The sequence below is a fragment of the Dromiciops gliroides genome, chromosome 1 (genome assembly GCF_019393635.1).
Source record: "Dromiciops gliroides isolate mDroGli1 chromosome 1, mDroGli1.pri, whole genome shotgun sequence".
NCBI classification, from domain to species: domain Eukaryota; kingdom Metazoa; phylum Chordata; class Mammalia; order Microbiotheria; family Microbiotheriidae; genus Dromiciops; species Dromiciops gliroides.
Window position 1 is genome coordinate 128,761,478 of NC_057861.1, and position 10,863 is coordinate 128,772,340.

General features: G+C 36.0%; 1 pseudogene; it reads right to left on the reverse strand.

Annotated features, from left to right (window-relative positions):
* Positions 1 to 5,632: 5,632 nt before the first annotated feature.
* Positions 5,633 to 7,793, reverse strand: LOC122746474 (annotated as a pseudogene).
* Between the last annotated feature and the right edge of the window lie 3,070 nt (positions 7,794 to 10,863).

Below are 10,863 nucleotides of genomic sequence, written 5' to 3' on the forward strand. Positions count from 1 at the left end.
GGGAGACCAAATGCACTACCACAGATATATCCTGAATAGACGGCATATAATTTTGGGAGGAAGCTCAGTTGATGAAAAAAAATTCTTATTTCATGTTACCTAGAACTTTCTGGGTAACATCAGGATTAGTAAACTAATGTATAGAATTGGATTACTCAGCATTACTAACAAATCATGTGCATATAGCTAAAGATATAATATGTGTGGCTATAGATATAAGCATATACATTGTTGTTTTTTAGTCATTCAGTCATGTCTAATTATTTGGGACCCCACCCACCATAGCATGCCAATACTATCCATGGGATTTTGTTGGCAAAGGTATGGAGTAGTTTGCCATTTCCTTCTCCAGTGGATTGAGGCAAACATAGATTAAATGACTAACCCAAAGTCTCTCAGCAAGTAAGTGTCTGAGGTCATATTTGAACTCAGGTCTTCCTGACTTCAGACCCAACACTCTATCCACTTAGTCATCTAGGTGCCCCCCCCTCAACTCATGTATGCATGTGTTTATAAAGACATACATAGATATCTATATACACATATAAATATGCATATCTATGTATGTTTTATACATTTCTATATATGGCAATGGATTATATGTGTGTATATACATGTATATCAGTTTGCTATAGACAAATTGAGAATTAATTTATTAAATTATGGAATGAGGAGCAAACACACTCAGTTTTTCAGATTCTTGCTGGAAAAGACCACAAATGGCTGTAGGAAATGGGGCTGTAATCATGCTTTAATAACTACAGAGGGTGTGGAGGTAAACAGCATAGAAAATACAGAGATAAGTATTAAAAGGATAACAGAAGCAGATGGCCTGGATTCAGAGGATGGGTTGGTGAAGGTGGCAGGCAGTGATAAGGAAAAGGATGGGGAAGGGGAGAAAGTAACAATCAAGTAACCATAGATTAGAATGGAGAACATTAGTCAGCATGCATCCAGATGGAAATGGTAGAGTGCTCAGCAGGAGGGGTAAGGAGAAGGGGTTAAGGTGTCATTTTTATAGAGTTTGGGAGGGAATAGGTCAATTTACCTGTAGCACTTTGGGATTAGTTCATTGTCATATCCAATCTATCTCAAAATTATTATTAAAATTTTAAAGTTAACATGTCCACATCATCTCAAAATTATCAACACCCTTTGATGTTCTTCTGGTGTTACTGTAGATGTCTGGAATTTGTCAGATTTACATATCATGGGACCCAAATGCCCTGACAAAATACCTAGGTGATTTCTGGTGATTCAGCACATATTACTAGGATGTGAATTTTGGTTAATATATGAAACAATTTATAAATGATGCTCTTTTGATCTTTGGGACAGTTTTTAGGTGACTTTCAGGTTTCTCTATGCAATCTAACTTCTGTTATTGCCATTTCACATTGGCTACTTACTAGCTTCTTTAGACTTCTGATTAGAAGGGGGACCAGAATCAAACATGATTTTAAAATATGTAGAAACAGAGACAGAGAGATAGAGATAAATGAATATAGACATGTAGATATAAATTTATAAAGACATTACACATGAAAATGTATGTATATGCATATAGATGTCTTTAGATCAATTATTGATATAGATATACATGCACATATATAATATGTATATATCTATATATATAGATATCTATATATCAGTTTGGTATCATTTGGTATAAAGACAGAAAATAACTGCCCGGAAGGGAATGGGAACAAGATCACATAGAAGGGTTTGCCTTGCTGAGAAGGATCCCTTCTTAGAGACTAGAACAAGAGGAAAAGATAGGCTATGTATGTACACACATATAGATAGATTGAAAGATAAATATATACACACATACACACATGTGTATTCTCTTTTCTCCTCCTTTGCTCTAGTTTCTAAGAAGGGATCCTTCTCCTCATCAAGACAAATTCTGCTATGTATTCTCTTGATCCAACTTCCTTCTAGGCAGATATTTCATTATTTTCATTTCTCTTTCTTTCCATAGCTCCTAGCCACCTACAAAATCAATCTCTCTCTCTCTCTCTCTCTCTCTCTCTCTCTCTCTCTCTCTCTCTCTCTCTCTCTCTCTCTCTCTCTCTCTCTCTCTCTCTCTCTCTCTCTCTCTCTCTGTTGTTTCAGTCATGTCTGTCTCTTTGACATTCCATCTGGGGTTTTCTTGATAGATAAGGATACTGGAGTTGTTTGCCATTTCCTTCTTCTTCCTGCCTCCAGGCCCAGAATTCTATCCATTGTGCAATATAGCTTTTTTCTGCCTCTATCTCCTCCCCAATACACACACACACACACACACACACACACACACACACACAACATACACGTGTTTATAAAATGGTTTTGCTTATCTGCTTTTTTCCTGTCTTTTTTTTCTTTGTTAACTTAAATGTGATGTGTCTGTGGGAGAAGAGGATGTAAAAATAAAATATTTTAATAATAAATATTTCACTTAAAGTTTGAATTCCAAATTTTATCCCTCCTTCTTACCTCCCTCCCCCTTCCAAGAGGTAGAAAGAAGATATAGGTTATACATGAGAAATTATGTAAAACATTACCATATTAGCCATTCATTATAAGAAAACTTGAATAAATGAAAGAAAAGAAGCTAGAAAATAGCATGCTTCACACTGTGTTCAATCAATATCAGTCCTTTCTTTGGAGTTGCTTCATCATTAGTCCTTTAGATTGCCTTAGATCATTGTATTACTGAGAACAGATGAGTGATTCACAATTCTTCATCAAGCAATATTGCTGTCACTGGGCACCATGTTCTCCTGGTTCTGCTCATTTCACTATACATCAGTTCATACAAGTATTTCCAAGCCTTTCCAAAATCATCCTATTTGTCATTTCTTATAGCACAATAATATTGCATCGCGATCATATCCAGAGCTTGTTTAGGCATTCCCCAGTTGATGGGTCTTCCTTTGATTTCCAATTCTTAGCCACCAGAAAAAGAGCTGCTATAAATGTTTTTGTATACATAGGTCTTTTTTCTCTTTTGGGGAGATTTCTTTAGTATATAAACCTAGAAGTGGCACTGCTGGATCAAAGGGTATACATAGTTTGATAGCATTTGGGGCATAGTTCCAAATTGTTCTCCAGAAAGACTGGATCTGTTCACAACTCCATCAAGAGTGGATTAGCATCCCAGTTTTCCTATGTCCCCCCAACATCCAATATTTTCTTTTTTTTGTTATATTTGCAACTCTGATAGGTGTGAGGTGATACCTCAGAGTTGCTTCAACTTGCATTTCTCTGATCAATAGTGATCTAGAGCATTTTTTCATGTGACTATAGATAGCTTTGATTTCTTTGTCTGAAAACTGCTTGTTCATACCATTTGACAATTTATCAATTGGGGAATGACTTGTACTTTTATAAATTTGATTCAATTCTCTGTATACTTGAGAAATCAGGCCTTTATTAGAGATACTTGTTTCAAAAATTCTTTCCCAGTTTTCTTCTTTTCTTATAATATTGGTTATATTCATTTTGTTTGTGAAAAACTTTTTAATTTTATATAATCAAAATTATCTATTTTACATTTAGAATTGTTGATCTTTGGTCCAAAATACTTCCTCTGTTCCTAAATTTGACATACAAACTATTCCGTTCTCTCTTCATTTGCTTAGGGTATCATCTTTTATCTGTAAATCATGTACCTATTTTGACCTTATTTTAGTATACAGGGTGAAATGTTGATCTATACCAAGTTTCTGCCATACTGTTTTCCAATTTTCCTAGCAGTTTTTGTCAAATAATGAGTTTTTGTTCCAAACACCTAGCTCTTCGAATTTATCATATACTATAGATTACTATAGTATATGATAGCATTGTACTATAGTAATCTATAGTATAGATTATTATAATGTATTTTATACCTATTCTATTTCCCTGATGCACCTCTCTATTTCTTAGCTAGTACCAGATTGTTTTGATAATTACCACTTTATAATAAAGTTTGAGACCTGGTACTGCTAGACCACCTTCTTTAGTAATTTTTTCATTGATTCCCTTGATATTCTTGAGCTTTTATTCTTCCAAATGAGTTTTGTTATTATTTTTATAGATATATAAAATATTTTTGATAGTTTGAATATTATAGCACAAAATAAATGAATTAACTTAGATTTGATTGTCATTTTTATTATATTGGCTTGACCTACCCATCAGCAATTATTATTTTTACAATTCTTTAGATCTGACTTTATTTGTGTGAAAACTGTTTTATAGCTCTAGTCATATAGTTCCTGGGTTTGTCTTGGCAGGTATACTCACAAGTATTTTATATCATCTGCAGTTATTTTAAATGGAATTTCTCTTTCTATCTGTTGTTGCTCAACTTTGTTGGTAATACATAGAAATGCTGATGGTTTATGTGGCTTTATTTTGTATCCTGAAACTTTATTAAAGTTGTTAATAATAGGGGCAGCTATGTGGCACAGTGGATAAAGCACTGGCCTTGGATTAAGGAGGACCTGAGTTCAAATCCAGCCTCAGACACTTAACACTTACTAGCTGTGTGACCCTGGGCAAGTCACTTAACCCTCATTGCCCTGCAAAAAACAAAAAAACAAAAAAATAACAACAACAACAAAATGTTGTTAATAATTTCAAGTAGGTTTTTTTTTTTAGTTGAGTCTCTTGGCTTTTCTAAGTATAACATCATATGATCTGCAAAGAGTGATAATTTTGTTTCCTCATTACCTATTCTAATTCCTTTAATTCTTTTTTCTTCTTATTGCTATAGCTAATATTTCTAGTACAATTTAAAATAATACAACTGATAATGGATATCCTTGCTTCACCCCTGATTGTATTAGGAAGGTTTCTTATCCCCATTACAGATAATGCTAGCTGGTGGTTTTAGATAATTATTACTTAGCACTTTAAGGTAACCTCCATTTATTCCTATGCTCTCTTGTGTTTGTTTTTAATAGGAATGGCTGCTATATTTTGTCAAAGGCTTTTTCTGCATCTATTGAGATAATCAAATGATTTCTAATGGTTTTGTTATTGATATGGTCAAGTATGCTGATAGTTTTCCTAATATTTTACCAGCCTTACATTCCTGGTATACATCCCACCTGGTCATAGTGTATGATCCTTGTGATGCCTTGCTGTAATCTCCTGGTGAGTATTTTATTTAAAATTTTTGCATCAATATTCATTAGGGAGATTGGTCTATAATTTTCTTTCTCTGTTTTGGTTCTTCCTGGTTTGCATATCAATACCATATTTGTCTCATAAAATGAATTGGGTAGGACTCCACCTATTTTCTCAAATTATTTATACAGTATTGCGATTAATTGTTCTTTAAATGTTTGGTAGAATTCGCTTTTGAATCCATCTGGTCCCCGGGGATTTTTTCTTAGGAAGTTCATTGATTGATTGTTTAATTTATTTTTTTCTAAAATTGGGTTATGTAAGTATTTTATTTATTCTTTTATTAATTTGGGTAATTTTTTGGGTAGATATTCATCCATTTCACTTAGATTGTCAAATCCATTGGCATATAATTGGGAAAAATAGTTCCTAACAATTGTCTTAATTTCCTTTTTTTTTTTTAAAGAAATCAAGATATATTTTCCTTCAAGAATCTTTTCCTTCTCTATTAGAGCACCTGGGATAAAATTTAGGACCACTCTGTGGTAGTCCCTACCCACTCAGTGGCCTGAGCAGTAGGAGCTGCAGACCAGTCCTCGGTAGCAGGCTGAGCATTCCAGTCTTCAGTAGGGAACTGCTGAATGGGCACAGATGGCACCTGCACTCCCTCAAACCAATCAGCCACCTCTGGTTGAGCAGCAGTAAATTCTGGGGCAGGGGCAGTCCATTCAGTCTGAAATTCCTCCTTTGTCACTGCCTTCTCAGCTGCGGCCTGCTCTTTCTTCTCAATTTCCTCTGGATCCCTGTAGAACTAAAGATCAGGTATCACTTCGCACCGGTGTTCACGGGAGATGGTACCACGCATACGTAGGACTTAACGGGCCAGCATCCTCCACATCAGACCCACGGAGTGAGCTCCCTTGTTGTTGCATGGAATGGCAATGTCCACATAGCAAAAGTGGAGAATCTGTGTTGCACAATGCAATGGTTGGGAGGTTAACATGTGATGCTTCAGTCAGAGGCTGTTGATCTTTCCGAGGATCAGTGACCACCAAGAGGCAAGGTTCCCGGAAAGCTGCCTGAATCTGCTTAGTGAAGGTGCCCTGGGTGAAACGTCCAGCAATAGGTGTAGCGCCAGTGGAAGCAGCAAATTTCAGAACAGCTGGCTGGCCAGTGTTCCTGGATGAGATGACACTAACAGCAGGATTTTCAATGGCAAAAATGGCACAAGCAGTGAGCAGAAGCTTTTCCTAAGTTCTCTACAAATTAATGATGTAGATGCTGCCACTCTTCCTTTTGTAGATGTAGTGTTCCATCTCGAAGTCCAAGTTAGTGCCACCCAAATGGGTTCCTGCAGTGAGAAATTTGAGGACATCCTCCTCCTTCATCTGCAAGACATCCAGGGCTCTGGACAGTGTGGAAATTTCCCTTTAAAGTTACAACGGAAACCGAGTACAACGCTGTATGGACCCCTCTTCTGGGAAGCTGGGAAAGCTTAATTTCTTTTTCATTAGTAGTGAGTTTGCCCCCATTCATTTTTTGTTTTTTGTGAGGCAATTGGGGTTAAGTGACTTGCTCAGGGTCATACAGCTAGTAAGTGTTAAGTGCCTGAGGTTGGATTTGAACTCAGGTCCTCCTGAATCCAGGGCCTGTGCTCTATCCACTGTGGCACCTAGCTGCCCCCACCCCATTCATTTTTTTTTAATTTTTTTTTGAGTGAGGCAATTGGGGTTAAGTGACTTGCCCAGGGTCACACAGCTAGTAAGTGTTAAGTATCTGAGGCCAGATGTGAACCCAGGTACTCTTCTTTTCACTAAATATCCCTAGTTCTCTCACTCAAAAGGACTAGCCTTTTTCAAGCCTAACTGCCGCCCTTTGGAAGCTCTCCAGTTCATGAATGACCTTCCTAAACTGTAGAATTCAAATGTCTGGATAGGGAAAGGAATAGAGCTATCATCACTATATTCTTAGAAGTTGAGTCTATCTTTTTTTAAACAATCAGGGTTTAGTGACTTGCCCAAGGTCACACAACTAGTAAGTGTCTGAGGTCAAATTTGAACTCAGGTCCTCCTGATTCTAAAGTTGGAGTTCTCTCCATTGTTCTACCTAATTGCTCCAAGTATTGTCTCTCTGAAAGTAGTCCAAGATTCCATTAAATTTTTTGATGGCCACATTAAATATGAGAAAATGTTTGATGTAAAAAGAGAATAATTCAATCAATTTGACACTGACAAGAGTATGTTGGTCTCAATTATACCACACACCTGGGTCTTTGAAAATTGGGAAATAGTTTAGAGTAATGTCAGGTACCTAGAAGTCTCTTATTCCAATTCAAAATTAGGAAGTTATAAGTGATCCTTCTGGCATGAGAGATATCATATAATTAGTATGTTTCTATATATATATATATACACATATATACATATATTCTATATGTACATATATGTACATATATGTGTTTCTATATATACATGTGTGTATATATATATATACACACACACAATTACACATAGTGTGATAAAATAATGGGACTTGCCAGATGCCCAGGAGACCCACCTGAAGATTGATTTGGAATTGATTGAATTGGGTGAGACTGAGAGACTGAGAACCTACTTAATGATGATTAACTCGGGACCACACCTGACCAACCCTGAGTAGAGTGTGTTCTCGGAGGCTGTGGACTGAGACATCAACCGGAGACCACTCTCGACCAATCAACTTGACGAACCTCCCATTTCAGGGAGGAGGACAGGAAGTAGAAAGCTGAGCCTCGCAGACTGGAGCTTCCTCTTTTCATCTGGGAAACTAGCGTGGTGGCAGAATTGGGGGGGGGGGGCCTCTTAGTCATTTGGACACTAGCATGGTGGTGAGAGATTTCACCTATGCTGCTAGGAAAGGTAATTGCATTCTTTCTCTCTGGCTATACTGAATTCAATCTGAGCTAGGATTTCTATGATATAAGGAATCTGTTCTCAATCTCTCTCTTCACTAACTTATATATATATATATATATATATATATACACTTATATATATGTATATATTATATTATATATATGTATATATATATATGTTAAATCTTTAAAAGCCTAAATTCTTGTTGAATTTATCAATGATTTTATCCAGTTTCCCCCCCAAGACTGGGGGGGGGCAGATTAGAACCCACAATTTAGATTTTAGACAACACAGTAGATATATATAATATAAATGTATATGCATACTATGCATATGAACATCTATGTGTTCGTATTAAGTGCCTGATTGTTCCAGGCACTGTGGCAAGCACTGGGTATACAAAGAAAATTATGAGAATCTTTGCTCTCAAGTAGGTCACAGTCTAATTGGGGACACAAAATGCAAACAACTTTGTGCAAGCAAACTACATGCAAGATAATCTGGAAATAATCAAGAGAGGAAAGGGGGATCTGGAAAAGTTTCTTGTAAAAGTGTGACTTTAGCTGGGATTTGATAGCAGGCAGGTAAGTCAGAAGTAAGGAATGAAGAGGGAGAGGTTACAGCCATGGGAAAAGGCAGTAAAAATGTCCAGAGTTGGGTTGTTATGTGTTAATTAGACACATAAGCTAGCTTGTGTTCAAATCCTGAACATTAATTCCATGAGAGGATATATGGTACTTTTAATATAGTATAGGATAAGGACTAGACCTTTCAGTTGGTTATTTTACTTTATTCTCAAAGTGGACCAAAATAACATCACTATTTTGTAGTCAAGGTACAGTGTCTCTGAGTGTGGCTTATCAAAACAATGCAAGCTCCAAAGATTCTACCAGACATCAGGCACAAATAGCCCACATGAAAATTTGGAGTGGAGATGTCTTTATACAAATTTTCTATTTCTTTTAAGATACTGCAATTCTGTTTTGCTTGTGGAGCACAGCACCTTCTTAGATACAAGCACACCATGCGGCGCAGTCATTTGCTAGTGTTTCCCATGTCATACAATCAATTCCAGAGTCGTTCAGAGAGACATTAAGAATGTCCTTGTATCACATCTTCTGACCTCCATGTGAGAATTTACCTTGTGTGAGATCCCCATAAAGTAGTATTTTATACAAGTATATGTTTGGCATTTGAACAATGTGGCCAGCCTATCAGAGTTGCATTGTCTACAGTAAAGTTTGAATGAATGACCATTTAATTCAAGAAAGGATCTCAGTATTGGGTACCTAATCTTGTCAGATGTTCAGAATCTTCCTCAAACAATTCCAATGGAAGCAATTAAGTTTTCTGTCATGGTAGACTATCCAGGTTTCATAGGCAGATCACAATGAGGTCAGCACAACAGCTCTGTAGACCTTCACTTTGGTAGGTAGTCTAATACCTTTTCTTTACCCATACTTTCCTTTGGGGTTCCCAAACTCTGACAATGTGTGTGTTAACATCATCATCTATTTGTATATCCCTGGAAAGTTTATCACTAAGATATATGAACTTATTCATAGTATTCAAAATTTCTCCATTTGCTGTAACCAGCGGTTCTACATAAGGATGGTATGATGCTGGCTGATAGAAAAACCTGTGTTTTCTTGGTGTTGTTAGGTCAAAATTAACACAAACAGCAAACAAGATTAGAAAAAAAGAAGAAAGGTGGGAAACAATTTTTACAGACAATGTTTCTGATAAAGGCCTAATATCTCAAATATATAGAGAACTGAATCAAATACTTAAGAATACAAGTCATTCCCCAATTGAGAAATGGTCAAAGTATATGAACAGGCAGTGTTCAGATAATGAAATTAAAACTATATAAAGCCATAAGAAAAAATGTTATCAATCACTACTGAGTAGAGAAATGCAAATTAAAGAGTGGTGTAATCTCTACTCTAAGGGAATACCTCACACCTATCCAATTGCCTACTATGACAAAAAAGGAAAATTATAAATGTTGGAGAATATGTAGGAAAATTGGAACATTGATGCACTGTTTGCGGAGCTGTGAACTGATCCAGCCATTCTGTAGAGCAATATAGAACCATCCCCAAAGGGATTTAAAACTGTGCATACCCTTTGACCCAGCAATACCACTATTAGGTCTATATCCCCAAAAGATTATAAAAAGGGAAAAAACCTATTTGTACAAAAAGTATTTATAGCTGTTCTGTTTGTGGTAACAAGGAATTGGAAATTTAGGGGATGGCCATCTGTTGGGGAATAGCTAAATAAGTTGTGGTATATGAATATAATGGAATACTATGTGCTGTAAGAAGTGATAAGCAGATGGATTTCACAAAAACCTGGAAAGACCTACATGAATTGATACTGAATGAAATAAGCAGAACCAAGAGAACATTATATATAGTATCAACAACATTTTTTGATGATCAACTGTTATAGACAACTCTTCTCAGCAATACAATGATACAAAACAATGCCAAAATACTTATGATGGAAAATGCTCTCCACATTTAGAAAAAGAACTATGGAGTCTGAATGCAGACTGAGGCATACTATTTTAACATTTGTTGTTGATTTTTTCTTATTATTCTTGTTTATTTTTCCTTCTGTGTTTTTTCCTTTTGTTCCAATTAATGTGGAAATGTGTTTAATATTATTGTAATGTATAACCTATATCAAATTTCTTGCTGCTCTCAAGATGGGGGAGAGAAGGGAGGGTGGGGGAAAATTTGCAACTTAAAGAATATCTTTACATGTAATTGAGAAAAATTAAAAGGAAAAAGAAAATAGAAAAAGAAAAAAGAAATTACCACAAGCAGCAGAGAATCAATCCATACTTTGTTGCATC